We start from the raw sequence: 20,881 nt of genomic DNA, 5'->3' as shown, positions 1-20,881 counted from the left end.
CCCTCAGTAATTACCTAAGCTTTTCAAAGTTAACCACCTTAGTGGAAGAAGCCCTTTGAAGATGTATTGGGAGGCAAGTGATCATGTGGTCCCTGGCTGTTCTACCTGGGGAAGGTCCTGCCTGGTTCTCTTGTGGGGGTTGGTAATTCCACCCAGGGTCTTAAAGGGAAAGTGCCTCAGTTCCAATAGGGTGAGCCTGGTTAGTGGAATGAAGCTCATTCACATACTCCTGTGCTGCTGTCAAGACCCTATGTCTCTCATCAGGAGAATCATAAAGGGATCATGCCAGTTTAGATCATAGTTTCTAGTGATGTATTTGAATTCCTGTATGAAGTGTGTTGGGTCAGTTTAGAAAGAGCCTATTCTACACTTGAGCTGAGACAGTTTGCTAAGGGAGAAAGGGATATGGACCTTGACCACTCCTTTCACATCTGCCACCTCCCGGAGGGGAAAGACACCATGGGTAGGGGGCTGACACTGGGTATCGGAGTGAGTATGACTTGATACAGGAAAGGGGTTGGGAGGAGGTAGGGGAGAAAAGAAGGGGAGGCTGGGAAGGGGGTCAGAATGAGAGAAGTGGCAGGGGTGTCCTGTCCATGAGGGGGTTCAGGGGTACCAGAGTCAGGGTGTGGAACTGAAGTAGGGGTAGAAGTAGATATAGGAGGGATAAATGGGATTGCTGAGCCAGGAGTTGGAATAGGAGAGAGAATGGGATGTTTGCTAAGGAGCTGTTTAAGGTTGTGGATTTCCTCAAGTAGAGCAAGGTTAAGGGAGGGAGAGGGAGGGAAGGATTTAGAGAGTCACAGGGGACGGGAGAGGATGGGAAGATCATGAAGAGTGGGTTCGAGATTGAGAAGGGAGGGGAGCTGGGTCAGGCTCAGGGAGGGAAGGCAAGGGAGGTTATAGCAAAGGGAGAGCAAGAGGAGGATTTGGCTGTGCCTCAGGCTGAGGGGTCAGGGGGGTGTTGAGGTTGAGTCCTGATTGGAGGGAGTTCGTCAGCTCTGTAAGGAACAAAGGCCTAGGTAGTGGGGTAGGGAGGGGGAGTTGAAGCCCCCGAGGGGGTAGGAACCAGCAGACTGGGGTCCTATGAAACGGTCTTGAAAAGGAGAACTTGATGGGAGGAACATGAGACACAGAGGGATGGTTTAGCATGGAGATCAGAAAAGGCTTGCATATAAGGGAGCTCAGACCTTTTGCCATTACATTGGCAGAAATTATGTAAATCTATCAAAATATTAAAGTCTAAGGTTCCAGTGTCTGGCCAAACAGAGTCATTATATAACTTGTATTGGGGCCAAGAAGTGCTGCACAGGAACTTTAAGCAGTTTGGCCTGATTGTACCTGAAAGTCCTAGTTGTTTTAAAGACTTAAGGAGACAAGCAAGAGGCATGAGGCCCTCAGAGTTGGACTCAGCAGTTCCCATAATGACAGATTATGTACAGGGCACAAAAGAGACAGAGAAGGAAGTGAACAAGGAAGTAGGGGGAGACAGTGAGGTTAGGAACTAAGCAAGCAAGTAGGATGAGGATCCTCTCTCCATGGAGAGCTGGGGCAGGAATGGCAGCTAAGAATCCAGGCAGTAAAGTGCAGGTAGGGCGGGAGGGAGGAGTACTAGGATTTGGCATAGGTCATGCCAAAATGAGAATGTGCAGAACCAATCACCAAGGAAAGCATCCTTTCCTGGGACAGGCCTGAGAATGAGTTTTATCCAGTCCCTGGAAGCAGTGTCTTGCAATCAGATCACCAGGGAGGGAAAAGGCAAGTTCCTGTCCCGGACAGGAAGGGGTGTGTGTTCGTGTCTCTGGGAACAGTGTCCCATGCTCAGGCAAGGAAAGGGCTTTCTGACACGCAGGTGTGATATTCGAGGCAAGCGAGACAAGTGGAAAACCCTGCAATGAGAGCTGGAGCAACCAAAGTACAAGTACAAGTACAAAGTAAAAGGAAAGGGATGGGAAAAAAGATGTAGAGTGTCTGAAGGAAGGGAAATATGAGAGACAAGAGAAAAGAGAAAAGGGAGGGAGAGAGAGACAGAGAGAGAGATTGAGTCTGAGAAAGTGAAGGTGAGATGCCAGGAGTGAGGAAAGGGAGAGAAAAGGAGAGCTAACTTGAGGCTTAGTGAGAGTCTTCAAGAGAAAAAGGATGAGAGTGGAGACCTCCGGAGTCTGCCTTTCCAGGCACCTGGTCTTAGGACCAGCCTTTTCAGGTCAAGCCCATGCCAGTGTAAGGTTTATCTAGGAGTGTTTGTTCTTTACCCAAGCTCTATCTACATGGCATATGGTAATTAAAAGTACCAGACTGGTGAAACTAACCTTCTTGGATGTTTAACAGCCATACTTTGAGGCCTATACTAATTTCGTCAGGGTTGGCCTTCTTCTGGTATTCCAGAGAGTAGCGATGAAACAGAGAGACTCTGGACCATGGAGATAAAGCTCAAAAGGGGTACACAGGACACCAATATGACCTCAAGACAAGAGGCCTGCGCTCCCTGAATAGGGAGTAGGCTGCCAAGGTCTCTGGGACTCCTGGTCACAACAGGTAGCTAGAATCCTATTTTAGTAGGCTGGGTGGGGCCTGTGCTCCTTTCGGGAGCTAGGTCTCAGACCAAGAGACTCTAAGAAAACGGATTTGAGAGTGATGGAGGGGCAGGTCTGCCCCTCAGGTGGGCTTAGGCAGACACAATAACTGTGCTGGACACTCAATGATCATGGATACCAGTGCTGCCCAGTGGCCTTGATACAGATTTGGGAGTGACCTTTAAATACAACTGAAAAGGAAGACAAAAGAAGATGTTAAACGAGCAGGAGAGAAGTGAAAGCAAGGCAGAGTACGTTTCTGAGTGGCAGGGAAAGGATCACAGTGGTCATAAGGAAAAGGGCAGTAAGAGAAAGAGGGGAGGGGAGAGAGAGAGAGTGAGAGAGAGAGACAGAGACAGAGACAGAGACAGAGAGGGTTAGTATGTACCTCAAAGCTGAATGAGTGGTGTTCGCAGGGTCTGGTAATGGCAGCCAGGTCTGGTCAGAGTTCTTTACATGCGATTCCTAAAAGATAGTGGGTTCCGGAGCTCAGCCGGGTTTGGCACCATATGATAGGTAAATTGAGTCAAATCTCGAGACAGCACCAGGACACAGACAAGAACTTCAGTGGGATAGAGTTTATTGGCAGAGAAAACTCATGGGACAATCTCTAGTTCTGGAGAGAGAAGCTGTCAATTTACAGGCTGCTGGTCAGGGGGACAAAAAGGACAGTTTTTGCTCCTTGCATTCCTAGGTCAATTAAGTTCCAGGGGACTATGAGCATCTCTCACAATGTTCTGTAACTAGGGTGAGTCACCTGTCCTCTTGAGGAAGGAGGCCGTGGGACCCCATCAATTGGATCTGAGCCAGTGTCCAGTCTACAAAGCGAAGGGCCAACATAGAGGGAACCTTTCCTCCATGCTTCCAAGGGAAGCCAGCCATGATCGACAGGACCTTTGACTTATCTTCACATAGACGTAACTGGCAAAAGAAAGGAGCCAGGGGCTCCTCCCAAGCCCATGTTACCTCTGAGGAACAGACCTTCAAATGACCTTGCAAATAAAAATAAATTGTTGTATCTTGGCCAACTGTAGGGTGTTAAACACCCCAAAGTAAAGTATAACCAAGTATTAATGGGGTCTATATCATTTTTAAGAGTCCATATGTATAGTTCAATGCTACTTAACAAGAAAAATGACAGACAGGAGATACCTTCCTTTGAGTTCTTGGCCAAGGTGGCACAAGAGATTCCCAGACAATAACCTAGCATAGAACTGGGAGAATGAACAGCAGTCCACAATCTTATCTAAAGGAATATTGACAACTGATTGGTTCTTGATAAGGAATAGCTGTTTTTCCTAAAACCAGGATCTCTAGATAGGCTCACTAGATTTAGCAGTCAGACATGCACTGGAGAACGCCTGGGGGTTTGGACCATAACAGGGGTGACAGAGTATATGGGCTCCAATATGTGGGAGGGGGGAGGCTATGGGACAGTGCCATTTGGGAAGGGGGTATATAGATAAATAAGATTGTATGGGATGTTCTGTATTATATACACACAGAAAAATCAGCAAAAGGCCATACTTGGGGAGGAAGCATAAAAATGTACTTCATGTTAAATAGCACAAGTGATAAACATTACCAGTGAAATTTACCTGATGACTTTATATCTATACTCAGGTACTAAGGATCTGAGTGTAACTGACTGTGACTAGCAATCATCAGATACATAGAGATTAAAGATACATGTACAAACATCTAAGTTTTAGTAGCATTAAAAATATAGGAAACAACATATTTTAAAATGAAATGGAGATCTTCTTTAGAGGGTAAAAACTCATTCAATTTCATATCTTACAGGATTTATACTGAGTTCAATATTATATAACTGTATCAATTCAACTGTGAACCTAAAAATTTACAGTCACTTTTGAAAGAGATGTATCCTTGCTCTGGAGTGTGTTAATGAAAATGTTAAAGCTGTAATGAAATGCTTCTTCTAATCATGTGGTTATTAAAATTTTTTAAATTTTTAAAAAGTTTCATTTATTGTTTTGAAAACTAAAGTTTGCCAGTATAATAAAACAAATGAATTCGTTATCCAGAGATAAAAACTACTAGTGTTAGAGCTAGCCACTCCATGAAGTTATAGCAATAAGGTCTAACTTGGCCAAAGAAAGATCAAACATTAGAGAACAATAGATTTTTTACATGTTCCAAATATAAAGAAAATACTTCATAGAGAACAGATAACTGTAAATACAGGGGGAAATATAGTCAATCTCTCTTTTTTATTTTTATTTTTTTGTCTTTTTGAGACAGGGTCTCCCTGTAGCCCCAGCTGGCCTGGAATCACTATGCAGACCAGGCTGGCCTTGAACTCACAGAGCTCCACCTGCCTCTGCCTCCTGAGTGCTAGGATTAAAGGCGTGCACCACCATGCCCAGCCCTCATTTTTATTTTAATGTATGTTGTCTTAATCTGTTATATTTGCTCCATTAGGATAAGCAACACTCTTGGTTATTTTAAGTGTAGTCATCGTAGTACATGTCACATACAAATATTATGTCAGATACAGAGATACAGAGGATAAAAGAAAAGTAAGATTCAGGTCACGCTGGCTATTAGTTTTTATATGATCCACGCATTTCTTTCTTATTGGCTCTACCAGCTACCTAGTCCTCTCTCCTGAAGACTGCTGTCTCGCCAACAACTGATCCTCATCTACATCAGATTCTAGGATGATCCTTTGTAAGATGACCTGAGAATAAATAATATGTGACCTTTGCATGCACAAAATGTGATGCTTGATCAACAGGGGGAACTGTGAAATAAAACTTCCCAGAAAGAACTCCTGCACCTTTGACTGAACTTCCTGCAAAGCTCACCAACTGATTATCACTCCAGAGACTCCTGAATCTGTGTTCCCGGGCCAAAGTCTTTCATATTTGGCTCCAGAATAAGCTACCTGTTGTCCCCTTTGAGGTGAGAGTTATGCTTTTGTGTAGACAGTTTCTCAGAGTTCCCTGAACTACAGACACTTAATCATATGTCTTAATCCTCTTGTGATTTATTTTTGTTTTGGTTTTCACCTTGGATTCTTGATGGGATTGTAGAAAAGAAATGCACTTTTATGTCAGAATAAGGGAGTAAAGCCATATCTCCCCAATGGAAATTAAGATTGTTTGGGTCCATTTCTAAAGGAATTACTTTGAGTTTTAAATTCTCATATGGTATATTTACTGGGCTTTAAAGATTTCTGTTTTAAGTTTTTACACATTTATTGATTTTTAAAAGGGAGTTATTTTTAGGTTTTGACATTGTTTGCGTGACATCTTTACCTTATAGTTTTGAAGAAATTATTTTGGATTTTAATATCTTTTATATGGCGTATTTGCTGATTTCTAAAAGTGACTATCTTGAATTCTTACTGTTTTGCACAGTATATTTGTCAGTTTCCAAAGGGAATTTAAAGATTTTCTAGCCATATGCCTTTAAGACCAGCCAGGTACAAAGGGAGCTGAGACTTTGTGATGGCTAGAGCTGGGAAGCTCCTGGGAATTTACTGTACTGCAGGGCCAAACCTTACAAGAGAGATGCTGCTACCAGCACATAGTTACAGCAATGGGAGGTAAAAAGTGTTAGCCTACTTGGGTGGGAGGCTTAAGATGTGGGCTCCACTGGTCTTAATTCCTCCCCTTTCTGCATTATTATTTTAAGCCCGTTTTTCTCTGGAATAAAGTATTTCCCTCTCTGATGCTCAGTTGCTCTATGCTTGCTTTTGTTCGTGCCCCATCATGCCCTGGGTACTTTCTCGTTATGATGTCCTGGGCAGACTAAAGGAAAATAACATTTTGATGCTGTCTCTTTGCACGTTCTTTTAGTGCCATTGTTTTCTTTGTTCCTTAATCTCCTGGCTATGGGTACTTAGTCCAAGATTATGTATGGTAAATTATGGTATGCCTTTTTCTAACCCAGCCAGATAGCCTTCTTTAAAAGAATTTACCTGTGAGTTAACAGACTTGCCTTAGTTTAAAAAGTAAAATATGGGCCAATAATATGGAACTTTTAGGAAAAGAGTCAGAGGGAACATTTAAGAGAACAGTAAGGTTTAGCCCACAAGGGAGCCAGATCAGGAAACCTTCCCTAACTTATATAACCACTAGAAGTTGGCTAATTACCCTAATGCATCAGGGCCAATGTTTGCTCCAGAGGCTTCATGTATGGTGGTGTCCTGCACAGGCAGGATAATATTAAACAGGTTGTGTCCCAAGGGGTACTTGCTCCTCCGAAGGGTGGAGTGTGCTGTGGAGAGTTCGCTGCAGAGAGTTAGCTATGGAGTGGAATCTGCAGAGAGTTAGTCACAGAGGGAGGAGCATTAGTGCCATCTTGGACAGAAGCAACGGTGCAGAAAAAACATGACCCCCATGTCTTGTCCATGTGGACGTGAGCTGAGGCATTTACCTACCTGGGGTGAGGCTGTGGACGCCCAAGGAGTGGGAAAAAGCTAACGGAGACTGTGGGGGGCGGGTGGAAGTGATCTGGAAGTGCAGTCCGATGACCCACAGAGCAGAACAGCACACCGGGTGTTCGACTTTTTGTGGAATGCTGAGTATTTGCCTTTGTAAGTTACTCTATTTCCCCTACCCAGGATATAAATCATGAAAAATTCATATAACGATGTATTATGTGGTTTGCCTAATAATGCCAGGAGAAAGGGACCCTAAGAGAACTGAAGTGACAAATTGGCATAGTAAGCAGGATGGTGGCGCTAGGAGTGACAAACTGTGGGAGTCTGGGAAAAGCTAGGGTGCTAATGCCAGCACTGATGTAGATTATAATTTTACAAGAAGTATAAAATTTGTAACTAAAAAGGGGCCAACCACACAGAATCGTGGGCCACAGCTGTGATGTAAACATGGGGAAACTGGCAATTGTGGGTATATGAAGATTTAGTAAAGGTTATAGAAAGGCTAGAAAACAGTTACAGACCTAGGACACAATTGAAGAATCCAGAGGGGGTGCGTGGCCACTTTGCATAATGAAAGACGTGCCCAAGGCAGGGGAAGCTGAAAAAGATAGAGAGGTACTGGCAGATCCAATTTCAGAGCTTGAGAAAGAAAAAAAAAAGAGACATTTTAACTTGTGTAAGGTCCAAGAACTCAGAGAAAAAGACAGATAAGAGTAAACAAGGAGATGACCTACAAATAAAAGTAGCTAATGCTGCCCTTCAGATTCAACATTTGATACAAAAAGAAAAAAAAAAGCTAACAGTACTGTAGCTAGGAAATACTCCACACTGGAACTGTTAAAACTAGGAAAAACTTACAAATAAGCAATCAAAGAGCCCCTCACGAAGTGGCTTGTGAGGGTGGGTCACATGGAATATAGGGTCAGTCTAGGTCTTTCAGAAGCTTGACAGCTGAATTATGTAACCACCCATCTGTCCTTGTGATATAACCTGTTGAACGTAGGCCAATCCAAGGGTGAGCAGTCTTTAATGATATGGCTTGTGGAAGGCATTAAAGATACATGGTCATCACCAAGGGAAACTCTGATAATTAACAGAGGCTGGAGAAGTATAAAGGAGGGACAAGCATTACTGAGAGAACTAGGTATGAGAAAAGCAATATATGATGCCCACTTCACTGGGCCAGATAAGACTGTGCTCCCAGAGATATAAAAGAGAGCTTAATTCAACTGGGATCTCGAGAATGGTATGGAGCATTAATGGTTTTGCTGGCCTTTAGTGGGACAGGATCTTGGTGAAGTGAGAGAGGCTTTAGCAGATCTAAATGATTCTGACCAGCATATAAAATGTGTCTGTAGAATAAGAGACCACCCTACCAGAGATATAAAAAAGACAGATCACACAGAAAAAATGGTCCGTTTGGGTTACTCAAAGACAAATGTGGTAAGACTTATCTCAAGCCCGAATTCCCAGAGAAAAAAATTGATAGAAAACAAAATTAGGTCCAAAGGAGTTTCTGGAAGGCTTTAAAACAAGCAAAACAGTTTACAAAAGTCATTCAAAGGGTAAAAACTGTCCCAGGGGTGGTTATGAATCCCCAAAGACTAAGTAAGTTGCATTTCTCTCCTGATAAAGGCTATATTAGGGGTGGAGGCAGTTTTTCCCACCAAGGCCTCACCCAGCAGCCAGGTATGGTCAATGGGGAGATGACAGATATGGCTACAGTTAGGAGGCAGACCCAAGGCCTACCTGATTCAAAGAACTAACAGGTGCAATGGAGACAAGAGAAAGCCCCTGCCTCCTTAGCCCAGTGCAGGGTTAGGTAACTGGAGCAGACACCTGTAAATGTATCAAAGACAAAAGAATACCAAGAGACTCAATGCAAGACCCCCAGAATGTAGAATGACTCCCAGGGGATAACTAAAGATAGTAAAGAACTGACCGAATTAATGCCTCTTACCTGTGCTATGGTACTTAACAAAAATCTATGGAGAAAACAGTTATTATGAATGGATAAAACTTTTCCATGCTGTATTAGACCTTGTCTATGATTGATTTAATATATAATGTTAACCTTTGTTTTAGTGTTTTACAGATGTGAAACGAATTTGAAAGATTCCCGAAGAAACAAAGGCCAGCTATAGATGTAAGATTCTTGGCAGTTTCTTGGTTGGGTAGGATAAAAACAGAGGCTCCGAAACTATGCAACTGTTAAGAAATTTACAGTACCAGAGGTGGGTTCACCCCCATGAGCTGTTGATCAGAGAGTGATCGCAGAGGTTCTCAAATTCACTGAGGCTATTGCCGCTAATATCGATTGTACACTAGCAAGGTCAGTAAGGCCATGTGGCTGAAGACATTGTTTGATGTGAGCATGGGAAGAGAAGAAAAGATGGAGCTGAGACTAAGCCAAAAACTCCATGCCACTGGATGGATGACGTTTATAGTATCAGAAGGCACTATGCAGATGGTTGAGGAAGAAAGGATCCCCTATGAAACTCAACAATGGACTCCACGTGCTGCACACTATGAACATGCCAAGTAATGCTGGCAAGTTCAATAACGGCTTGACTAACATATATATTTAACTTACAAATTCTAATTGGATAAGGCCCATTCCTAGGGGTGGAACACACATCTAGTGCTGTAGACCAGATCAAGCCCCTTTGTCGAGAAAAGCTACAGGTCCTAGCAGGGAAGCCATTACAAGTACACAGTTTAATGAATATAGTACACTACTGGGATATCTTTTAGGCATTTGTATTTACATTCATGTTTGTTAAGATGTACCTACTTCCTTCCATTTATCTTTATAGGAGAAGAAATAATATTGAGAAAGATCAGTGGCCACAGCTTAAAGAAGAATAATGGGGAGGCCCAAGAAGTCACTATGTCATCATGATACGTAAGAGATCACCCTTCATCTGTCACCACTTCCAAGGCTGAGGGATGTTAGTGTAAGACTGGAGGAAAGATGGTAAGAGCTGGAGGAAGAGGTGGAGTGTGTCCTGAGGGGTATTTTTTCCTCCAAGGGGTGTGTCTGGCTGCAGGGAATTGGCTGTGGAGAGTTACCTATGGAGAGGGAGTTGTGGAGAGTTAGCCATGGAGGGAGGAACATTGACACAATCTTGGACAGAAGTGGCAGCGTGAAAAAACATGGCCCAAGTGTTTGGCCTGTGTGGATGTAAGGGGGGGCATTTACCAACCTGGGACGAGACTGTTGGCCTATGAGGCATGGGTGAAAGCTAACAGGGACTGTGAGCATGGCACAGAGTTGATATGGAATCCCAGGCCACTGAGCCAGAGAGCAGAATGGGGTGCCAGGTGTTTACGTTTTTGTGGAGCACTGGGTGTTCACCTTTGTACTCTATTTTCCCTATCCAGGATATAAACTATGAAAAATTCAGATAAAGGTGTGTTACATGGTTTGTCTAATAGCCCCAGGAGCAAGAGACCCTAAGACAACTTGAGCGACACAGGTAAAATGCAGAAAGAATCCATTAATGTCTCAGAGTTTTAGAGGGTCACATCAGTAAGAGCAAATAATCCGAATCAACTCCTCCTTCCTAAGGGTCACCAGTAAAGAAGGAGAGGATACACGTTCCCTGGCCCATTCTGATAATGGGGTGATAGTGACTAAGTTAGTACCATCACCTTTTTTCAGGGTTGCTCATGAAAAAAGGATAAGACTATCTGGAGGACTCCCTGGAAAAGGAGAGAAAGAAGGTTTGAGAGACATTCCAGAGAGCTTCTTTGGTCTTACAGAGGGACAGCTAAGAATACAATGTCTTGAGTAAATGTTTCCCTAGACTTTGTTCTTACCCATTGAGATTTAAAGGGATGCTGATGTCTTTCTGCACTCAGATATGGTCTAGCTATACAATGGAAAGCCAAATTAGGCCTGTAATGAGGAACAACAAGGAGGGAGGTACTTGTTGAAGCTTTCACATTGTCGTTTTCATGAATAGACACAAACTAACTGATTGTGGGTGTAAGCTTTCATGCATCTGGTCACATCAAGTATATCCAGAGAGGATCTCAGGTTTGACATTGGTAAAGGCAGATACTTCTCTCAACCTAATCCTTCTTGATGATGGGTGCTCACTGCCAAGTATCCAAGGTTTAATGAAGCTTGGAAATATCAAGCAATGTGAGCTCTTAAAATCAATTGTTCTGTCTCATCAACCCATTCCCAATAAAGTACCCAGTAGAGGAAAGGAGATGCCTAGACAAATGTATGCAGGTTATAAGAAGGACAGATGTTTTCATTCATACAAGTAGTCACTGGACTCAACAGCTCTTCTGCCTAATGTAAACCACTGAGAATTATGAAGAGAGACAAGTGTCTTTTTGTATAAATTATGTTAGTAAATTGTCATGTGCTGTTTGAACTCACTGAGAAGCTGACTCTGGAGATAGTATTGGCCTTCCCACTTCAGACTCAAGTCTATTGTCTCAAGATATTCTCCAGGACTGTTTTCCAGGTTCAGGCTGGCCCCTATTTCTGTGACAAGAAATAGGAGAAAAACAAAATAGCCTAACCATAAAGGCACTGTGCAGTTGAGAAGAGTGAAGGCATAACCTAATTTCAACAGAGGGGGTATTGTTATCTCATGGTATAAAATGTCTGTAGTAAAAGTGTCTAATGGGACTCTCTATTTGGTCAAAATAATCAGGATAGTCACTAACACAGACTAATGTAAATGTATAGTAAATAAGAATAAGTCTAACTATGTAATGGGAAAACAGGATAGTTTTTTAAGAGAACAATTCATACTTGATGGAGAGGACAGAGGATCTTCTGCCTAGAATTCCTCAGTCAGTAACTATAGTATGCCAGTTTTCCTTAGCTGATTATGCTAGAAGTTGTAAACATCAATTTGACAATGTTTAACTATGTAGCAGTTGCTTCTTTCTTCCTAAATCAAGGTTTTGGTAGACTACTCTCTAAACTACATGAGGTAAAAAAGATTTTTAACTGTCTTGTGTTTTCTATAGGCTTACACAGTGTATACACGGGCAATGATAACTTATTACATTATATTATGTGTGTAATTTAGATTCCATGTTATTTTAATAAGATGATGTTGCACAGTACTCTCTTCTGAGTCAAACAACTACCATCTTCATGACTTCAGCTGTGTCTACTAGCAGAAGATCGTTACAATTGGACTTGTTGACTATCATATTTTTTCCTTAAAGGAGGGGTAAGCAGGGTTATTGGACCCTCACCTGAGTATCCAGCTGCTCTTCCCAGCCAACTGTATGCAATTTGGCCCTAATCACACGTGGTCTCCTGAAATTGGGGAGGACTAAAGAATATAATCTGGGGAAGGCTAGGAACAGAGGCTTGATCCATGCTGGGTAAAGGCTTTCCAGTGTAAATACTCTCAGATCACCCATGCACCTCAGTAACCCCTTAGTCATCTCTGTAAGCCCTAAGCCCAGTAAATTCATTGGTTCCCCAGGAAAACTTAAATGCAATTAAGCATTGGTTTGACACTTGAACCTTAGAAGGGGATAAGCCTTGCTTAGTATCCCCAGGAAGGCTTATGTCTCATTGTTACTAAGAAAGAAAATGAAAAGTTAAAAGATGTTATAATGATATGAGAATGGAGATCTTTAAGAAGGATTTATGTATGAAGATTAAAAATGAGAAAGCTTAGGTAAGTGAGCAAGGTCTATGCAGGTTTGCTACAATATATGAAGGATGAGACAAAGGTAGTATATAGATAATCTTAAAATTTCTAAGGTCATAGTTTAGTCAACTAGTTTAAGGGAAAAATATATGTCTCGTCAAGGTTTATTTGAGAATATTTGGTTTTTGCCCAAGCTTTATTTGCATGCACATGGTAATCAAAAGTACCAGACTGGTGGAAATAACCTTCTTGGATGTTTAACAGCCATACTTTGAGGTCTATACTAATCTGGACTTAAAGAACAATTTCTGCTCCTGGCCCTCCAAGTTCGACTAAGTTCCAGGGGACTATGAAGTGTCTCTCCAAATGTCCTCTAACTATGGTGAATAACCTGTCCACTTGTTAAGGGAGGCCATGGAGACCCCACCACATGGACCTGAACCAGTGTCCAGTCTACAAAGAGGAGAGTCATCACAGAGGAAACATTTTCTTCATGCTTTCAAGTGAAGCGAGCCACAGTTGAGCAGGTCCATTGACTTATCTTTACATAGATGGCAGTTAAAAGAAGGGAGCCAGAATCTCCTCTCAAGCCCATGTGTCCACTGAGGACAGATCCTCAAACCACCTTAAGAGTAAAAATGAATTGGTTTAATTGGGTCAACTGTACAGTCTTAAACACCAGAAAGGAAAGTATAACCAAAGATGAAAGTGATCGGTGTATTTCATTAAGAGTTCAAGGGATTACACTGCCCAGACTTAAGTTCTTATAAGATGTTATTTAGACAATTATCTCTCATTGATAACTTTGTTCCTAATAAGACAGTGCTACTCGGATGTTAGACTTCAAATCTTGGTCTGCAATGCTGTAGTGCCCACCTGCAGCTGCAGGAGACAACCCACTATTGTTCTAAAATGATGGCTACATTTGTTTTCTCTCCCTATCTAGAGGTAGTTTAAGAGGGAACTGATTCTAGCCACTCCAACAGTTAATCAAAGTCCTTGAGAACAAATGCCGAGTTCATCACTCTTGAATTCAGCCTTGGAAGCTGTGATGGCTAATACTGGGTGTCAACTTGACTGGATTTGGGATTAACTGAAATGAGAGAGATCTTATAACTGGATCATCTGAACCTGGAAGAGACACCATAAATGTGGGTGTTACCTTCTGATGGCAGCCGGTAAACAGGCCAGGGCAGAGGAGAACGTTTTTTTTGCTTTTTGCTGGTTGCCTTCTCTCTCACTAGTGAGTTTGTCTTGCTACTGTAGACTGAAAACTAGCTGATCTTTTGGAATTAGTCAGACCTTCAGCACCAGACTGGGAGTACTGAGACATCCAGCCTCATGGACTGAGCGACTATGGAGTCTCAGCCTCTCCAGTGTGGCGCAGCCATTGTTGGACTATTTAGACTCTGTCTTCGGAGGTAAGCTGATAAATCCTTATACACATATAATCATTCAACCCGTTCTGTTTCTTTACAGAGCCTTGACTAATACAGACTGTGGTACAAGGAGTTGTTCTAGAGAAACAGAATTGAAAGGATGAATTTCTTTAATGGGCTTGTTGGTATCTGGAGCAGGCTCTCCAACTCAGTATCTTCAGGTAGCATGGAGAGCACTGAACACCCATGGCATAGACAATTTGAAACATTTATGGAGAGAAATGCATTTGAATATTCTAACTCACCTGTTGTGAAGAGCAAGGAATTTAGTGTCTCTGTACATAAAATATTTGACAATTTGCAGAAAAATAAGAAAAATAGTGATGCTGGCTGGTTACTTCTAGCATCTCTGGATAAAGTGATGAAGATAAACAATGAGCTTAATGATAAAATTGATAAGCTCCAGATTCGAATCAACAGTTTAAAAGTTTCCAAGTGTGCTCTGGAAGAGGATCTTCTCTCCAGCAGCCAGAGAGCTAAAGATGCAGAAAATCAAGCTGGAGCCCTTATTATACATTTGGCTGACCTACAAGAAAAAATTAAATTCCCAGCTTTGAAGAGTGTCAGCAGTAAGGTGAGGGCATTGGTAGGGAAATATTGGAATCCTGACACATGGGATGAAAATGTGTGGGACAACCCTAAGGTGGCTGAGGATTTTGAATACTCAAACTCTGAGGAATTTTCTTCACATGATGGAGAGAACCCTCCACCCTCAGCAGACCCACCCTCCTGACACATGCCTGAGGAAACTAATCCCATTGAGGAAACTAACCCCATTCAGCAAGACAAAGCTGATGTTCCTCAGGAACCAGTTATTCTTGCCTCTAGATCTACAACCAGACTTAAAGCTAAGCAGGACGCTAGAGGAGAGATAGAAAGTGTGGTCCATGAGGAGGTGCACTACAATACAAAGAACTTAGTGAGTTTGCTAATTCATTCAAACAGAAGTCTAATGAGTATGTTTGGGAATGGATTTTAAGGGTATGGGATAATGGTGGAAGGAACATAAAATTGGATGAGCCTGAGTTTATTGACATGGGCCTGCCGACTGGACATTCTAGGTTTAATATGGAAGCTCGTGCAGTTTAAAAAGGTGTTAAAAGTTTATTTGATTGGTTGGCTGAAGTATTTATCAAAAGAATGCCTACCGACAGAGAGCTGGAGATACCTGATATCCCTTGGCTTAGTGTTGATGAAGGGATTGTAAGGCTCAGGCAAATTGACATGCTCGAGTGGATTCACAGTGCAACACCAAATCCTCCACAATGGGAGGGGCCAGAGGACATGACTTTTACTGTTTTTATAACATGGAAAGTTCTGAGACACCAGAATGTCTGAAGAGCTTTGTTTTTGCTCTTTTCCTTATGCCAAATCTTACAGTTGGAGATGCTGCTGCTCAATTGCATAAATTAAATGTAAATATAATAGGTGTAACAGGACCACGGAGTAGGGGGTCATGTGGCAGTATTGAATTACCAAAGTCAAGGTGAGCGTACTTATTGTAATGGGCAGCAAAGGTAAAACATTACCTACAATGGCATGACTTGAGTTGACCTGTGGTACTGGCTAATCAATCATGGTGTTTCCAGGGACCAAATACATAAGAAGCCCAGTAAATTTTTATTTTATCTGTACAAGCAGAAAAGCTCTAGGACAAATGACAGGAAGAAACATTGGATTTTAGCCATAGAAAATCTTGCTCAGTCAATCAATTTCCAGACATGAGACAGTTTACAGACCTAGAACACCGTGAATGAAGGAAAGGCCAGGTGCCCTTGAGTTATGTTGTTCACCTTTCACCCATCGTTCCCCAGAGGGACCTCTGGCCTTTTACTAGAGTAACTGTGCATTGGGACAAAGGAAATAATCAGATTTTCTGTGACCTATTGGATACTGGGTCTGAGTTAACACTGATTCCAGGAGACTCTAAAAAGCATTGTGGCACTCTCGTTAAAATAGGGGCCTATGGAAGTCAGGTGATAAATGGAGTTTTGGCTGAAGTCTGACTGATAGTGGGTCCCCGAACGCATCCTGTGTTTATTTCCCAGGTACCAGAATGCATAATTGGGATAGATATACTTAGGAATTGGCAGAATACCCAGTACCCTTATCTGTGGAGTGAGGGCTATTATGGTTGGAAAGGCAAAAGAGAAACCACTGGAATTGCCTCTGCCAGGGAAAACAGTGAACCAAAACCAGTATCGTATCCCTGGAGGGATTGCAGAAATTAGTGCTACCATCAAGGATTTGGAAGATGCAGGGGTGGTGATTCCCACCACATCTCCCTTTAACTCTCCTATTTGGCCTGTACAGAAGACAGATGGGTCATGGAGGATGACAGATGACTATCAAAAACTTAAGTAGTGACTCCAATTTTACCAGATGTGGTTTCTTTACTTGAGCAGATTAATACATCTCCTGGTATGCACCTATTGATTTGGAAAATGCTTCCTTCTTGATACAGGCTCATAAGGACCACCAGAAACAATTTTATTTCAGCTGGAAAGTTCAACAGGGTACCTTTACTGTACTGCCTCAAGGGTATATTATCTCTCCAGCATTGTGCCATAGCTTGGTTTGAAGTGATTTTGGTCACCTGACTCTTCCACAAAATATCACACTGGTCCACTATATTGATGATGTTATGCTGATTGGATCCAGGGAGCAGGAGGTAGCAGACTGTCTGGTCTTGTTGGTTAAGCATATGCGCATGAGAGGATGGGAAATAAATTCAACCAAAATTCAAGGTCCTTCTACCTCAGTGAAATTTCTAGGAGTTCAGTGGTGTGGAACATGCAGAGACATTCCTTCTGAGGTGAAGAATGAGTTGTTTCCCTTGGCACCTCCCTCCACCAAGTTCTACCTCAGTGAAATTTCTAGGAGTTCAGTCGTGTGGAGCATGCAGAGACGTTCTTTCTGAGGTGAAGAATGAGTTGTTGCACTTGGTCCCTCCCTCCACCAAGAAAGAAGCACAATGCTTAGTAGAGCTGTTTGGATTCTGGAGGCAGCATATTCCTCATCTAGGTGTGTTACTACAACCCATATGTCAAGTATCTCGGAAAGCAGCAACATTTGAGTGAGGCCTGGGACAGGAAAGGGCCCTTCAATGGGTCCAGGCTGCTGTACAAGCTGCTCTTTCCCTTGGGCCATATGATCCAGCAGACCCGATGGTGCTTGAGGTATCAGTGGCAGATTGAGATGCTGTTTGGAGTCTCTGGAAGGCCCCTATGGGAGAATCACAGCAGACACCACTGGGATTTTGTAATAAGGCTTTGCCTTCATGTTCAGACATGCATTCTCCCTTTGTGAGACAGCTCTTAGCCTGCTATTGGGACTTAGTTGAAACTGAATGTTTGACAATGAGCCACCAAGTCACCATGGGACCGGAGCTGCCCATCATGAGCTGGGTGTTATCTGATCCCCCAAAGACATAAAGTAGGATGTGCACAGCAACAATCCATTATCAAATGGAAGTGGTATATATGTGATCAGGCCCGATCAGACCTGAGCCGGCCTGGAGGGCACAAGCAAGCTACGTGAAATTGCCCAAATGCCTAAGGTTCCTACTCCTTTTACAATGCCTCCTATTCTCAAGCATGCACCTATGGCTTCATGGGGTTTGACCCATGATAGACTGAGGAAGAAAAGACTAAGGATTGGTTTACAGATTGTTCTGCACACTATGCAGGCACCACCCAGAAGCAGACAGCTGCAGCATTACAGACAATTTCTGGAACAACCCTGAAGGACACTAGGGAAGGAAAGCCTTCATAGATGGCAGAACTTCAGGCAGTGCACATGGTCGTGCATTTTGCTTGAAAGGAGAAATAGCCAGAAGTGTGATTATATACTCATTCATGGGTTGCAGCCAATGGTTTGGCTGGATGGTGAGGGAATTGGAAAGAGCATGGTCGGAAAGTTGGTGAGAAAGACATTTGGGGAAGAAGTATGTGGACAGATCTCTCCAAATGGGCAAAGGATGTGAACATACTTGTGTTTCATGTAAATGCTCATCAAAAGGTGGCTTCAGCAGAAACTGAGTTCAATAATCAATTAGATTGGATGACCTGCTCTGGATATTGTTAGCCTCTTTCTTCAGCTATGCCTTCCATTTCTCAATGGGCCCGTGTACAAAGTGACCATCGTGGCAGAGATGGAGGTTATGTATGGGCTCGACAGCATGGACTTGTTATGCACAGAGAATGGACCCCCAAGAATAACCACAGAATCCAGAGGGCCTGCAAGAACAAAGAGCCTTTATTCGGGCTTAAGCTTGGGCTCTCAGACCTCACCAATGCAATGGATCCATGCTGAGAGCCCTGATCGCAGGAGGTGGGAGTGCTTTATAGGTTTTAGACAAAGGGAGGAGGGGAATAACAGAGTCACACTTTGATTGGCCCAAGGAGCCTGCATGCACCAACACACTTTTGAATTGATTGGTTATAAGGGATGCAGTCCTGGGGGCTTCTCATTGGTGGGTGCTACCCTGAGAGCTGTGGAATGTGCTGACTGGTATCTGTGGGGCCAGAAGTCTCCGTTTCTACCTTAGAAGGCTGTTATATACGAGGCTTGCTTAATATACAGCCTCCTGGCATGGGGGTGGTATGTGGAGGTTACAACATGCCTGGGCATGTCAAGGCTTCCATGAAACAGCTAGTCAAAATGGGATCAATACAGTTTTTCCTTTCAGCCAAGCAATCAAGCAGTTTACAGAAGCGAAAAGAGCAGTTAGTCCTAAAGAAGGACAAGGGTTTCGGGAGTTCAGGAGGGCCAAGGAGGAGGGCTTCACAGGCTTCCACTCAGGAAAGCTGACCTGGCTAAAGCTGCTGCTGAGTACCAGGTCTGCAAACAGCAGAGACCAACACTGAGACCTTGATATGGCACTATTCCCTGTGGTGACCAGCCTCCAACATGGTGGCAGGTTGACTACATTGGACCACTTCCATCTTGGAGGGGACAGCATAATGTCCTTACAGGAATATACGCTTAGTCTAGTTATGGTTTTGCCTTTCCTGCATGCAATGCTTCTCCCAAAGCTACCATCCAGGAACTTACAGAATGCCTTATCTACCATCATGGTATTCCACACAGCATCGCTTCTGACCAGGGAACCCACTTCACAGCCAAAGAAGTGTGAAAGTGGGCCCATGGTCATGGAATCCACTGGTCTTACCATGTTTCCCACCATCCTGTAGCAGCTGGCTTGATAGAACAATGGAATGGCCTCTTAAAGACATAGTTACAGTGCCAATTAGGTGGCAAAAAGGCTGGAGGGCTGGGGCAGGGTCCTCCAGAAGGTAGTGTATGCTTTGAATCAGCGTCCATCCAATATATGATCCAGTTTCTCCTATAGGTAGGATTCATGTTTCCAGGAATCAAGGGGTGGAAGTGGGAATGATTCCACTCACTATCACCCCTAGTGACTCACTAGGAAAATTTTTGCTTCCTGTACCCTTGACTTTGCACTCTTCTGGCTTAAAAATTTTGGTTCCAGAGGAGGGAGTACTTCTGCCAGGAGACACAGTAAATATTTTGTTGAACTGGAAGCTAACACTTCCCGCTGGCCACTTTGTGCTTCTTATGCCCTTCAGTCAGCAGGTAAGAAAAGAATAACAGTATTAGGAGGGGTGATTGACCCAGATGACCAGGGGGAAATTGGACTGGTTCTCCACAATGGAGGTAATGAAGATTATATCTGGAAGGCAGGATATTCCTTAGGGTGACTTTTGGTGTTTCCATGTCCTGTGATTAAGGTCAATGGAAAACTGCAACAACCCAATCCAGATAAGACAACAAATGGCCCAGACCCCTCAGGGATGAAAATATGGGTCACTTCTCCAAGGAAAGAACCAAGACCTGCAGAGGTGCTTGCTGATGGTGGAGGAAATACAGAGTGGGTAGTAGAGGAAGGTAGTTACAAATGCCAACCTAGGCCACGTGACCAGTTGAAGGAACATGGATTGTAATTGAAATGAGTATTTTTGTTCTATTCTTTTAAGAATAGGCTTGTGCATGTGTACACGTATGTTAAGCAGATATTGGTGGTATTCTTTTTTTGAAGTAGTGATTGAGATAAGTGTTAAGTGGTTAAATGTTGTGAACCTATATGATCATATTGGGTTATGAGATACTAAAGGACTAAGCATCCCTTGAAGACCATATCACCTACTCTAAGATATATAATACATTGTTCATTGTATTATGGGATAGTCATATCATGTTATGTGTAATTATGACCTCAACATTGTTTGAATTTGAAAACTAAGCATGAAATAGAGAGATGCTACTGGGTTTCAAGTTGAGAAGGGGTGGACTTGTGATGGCTAATCTTGGGTGCCAACTTCAATGGATCTGGGATTAACTGAAATGAGAGAGATCTTCTTAATTGGATCATCTGAAGCTGGAAGACACACCCTAAGTGTGGGTGTTACCTTCTGATGGCAGCTGGTAAAAAAGGCCATGGCAGAGGAGAACGTTTTTTACTTTTTGTTGCTTGCTTTCTCTCTCACTGGTGAGTTCGTCTTGCTGCTGTAGACTGAAGACAAGCTGATCTTTTGGAATTCCTCAGACATTCAGTGCCATGTTGTGATTACTGAGACATCTAGCCTCATGGACTGAGCGACTATGGAGTTTCGGCCTCTCCAGTGTGGTGCAGCCATTGTTGAACTACTTGGACTCTATCTCGTGATCTAAGCTGATAAATTCTTATACGTATATGTTCATTCTACTGGTTCTGTTTCTTTGGAGAACCTTGACTAAAACAGAAGCCAAAAGGAAAATGAGGAGGAACCCAGTAGATGGATGCTTTTGGAAGCA

The sequence above is a fragment of the Nannospalax galili genome, unplaced genomic scaffold (assembly GCF_000622305.1).
Source record: "Nannospalax galili isolate Female #2095 unplaced genomic scaffold, S.galili_v1.0 scaffold1597, whole genome shotgun sequence".
NCBI classification, from domain to species: domain Eukaryota; kingdom Metazoa; phylum Chordata; class Mammalia; order Rodentia; family Spalacidae; genus Nannospalax; species Nannospalax galili.
The sequence above is the reverse complement of the archived record's forward strand: the minus strand, read 5'-3'. Positions refer to the sequence as shown.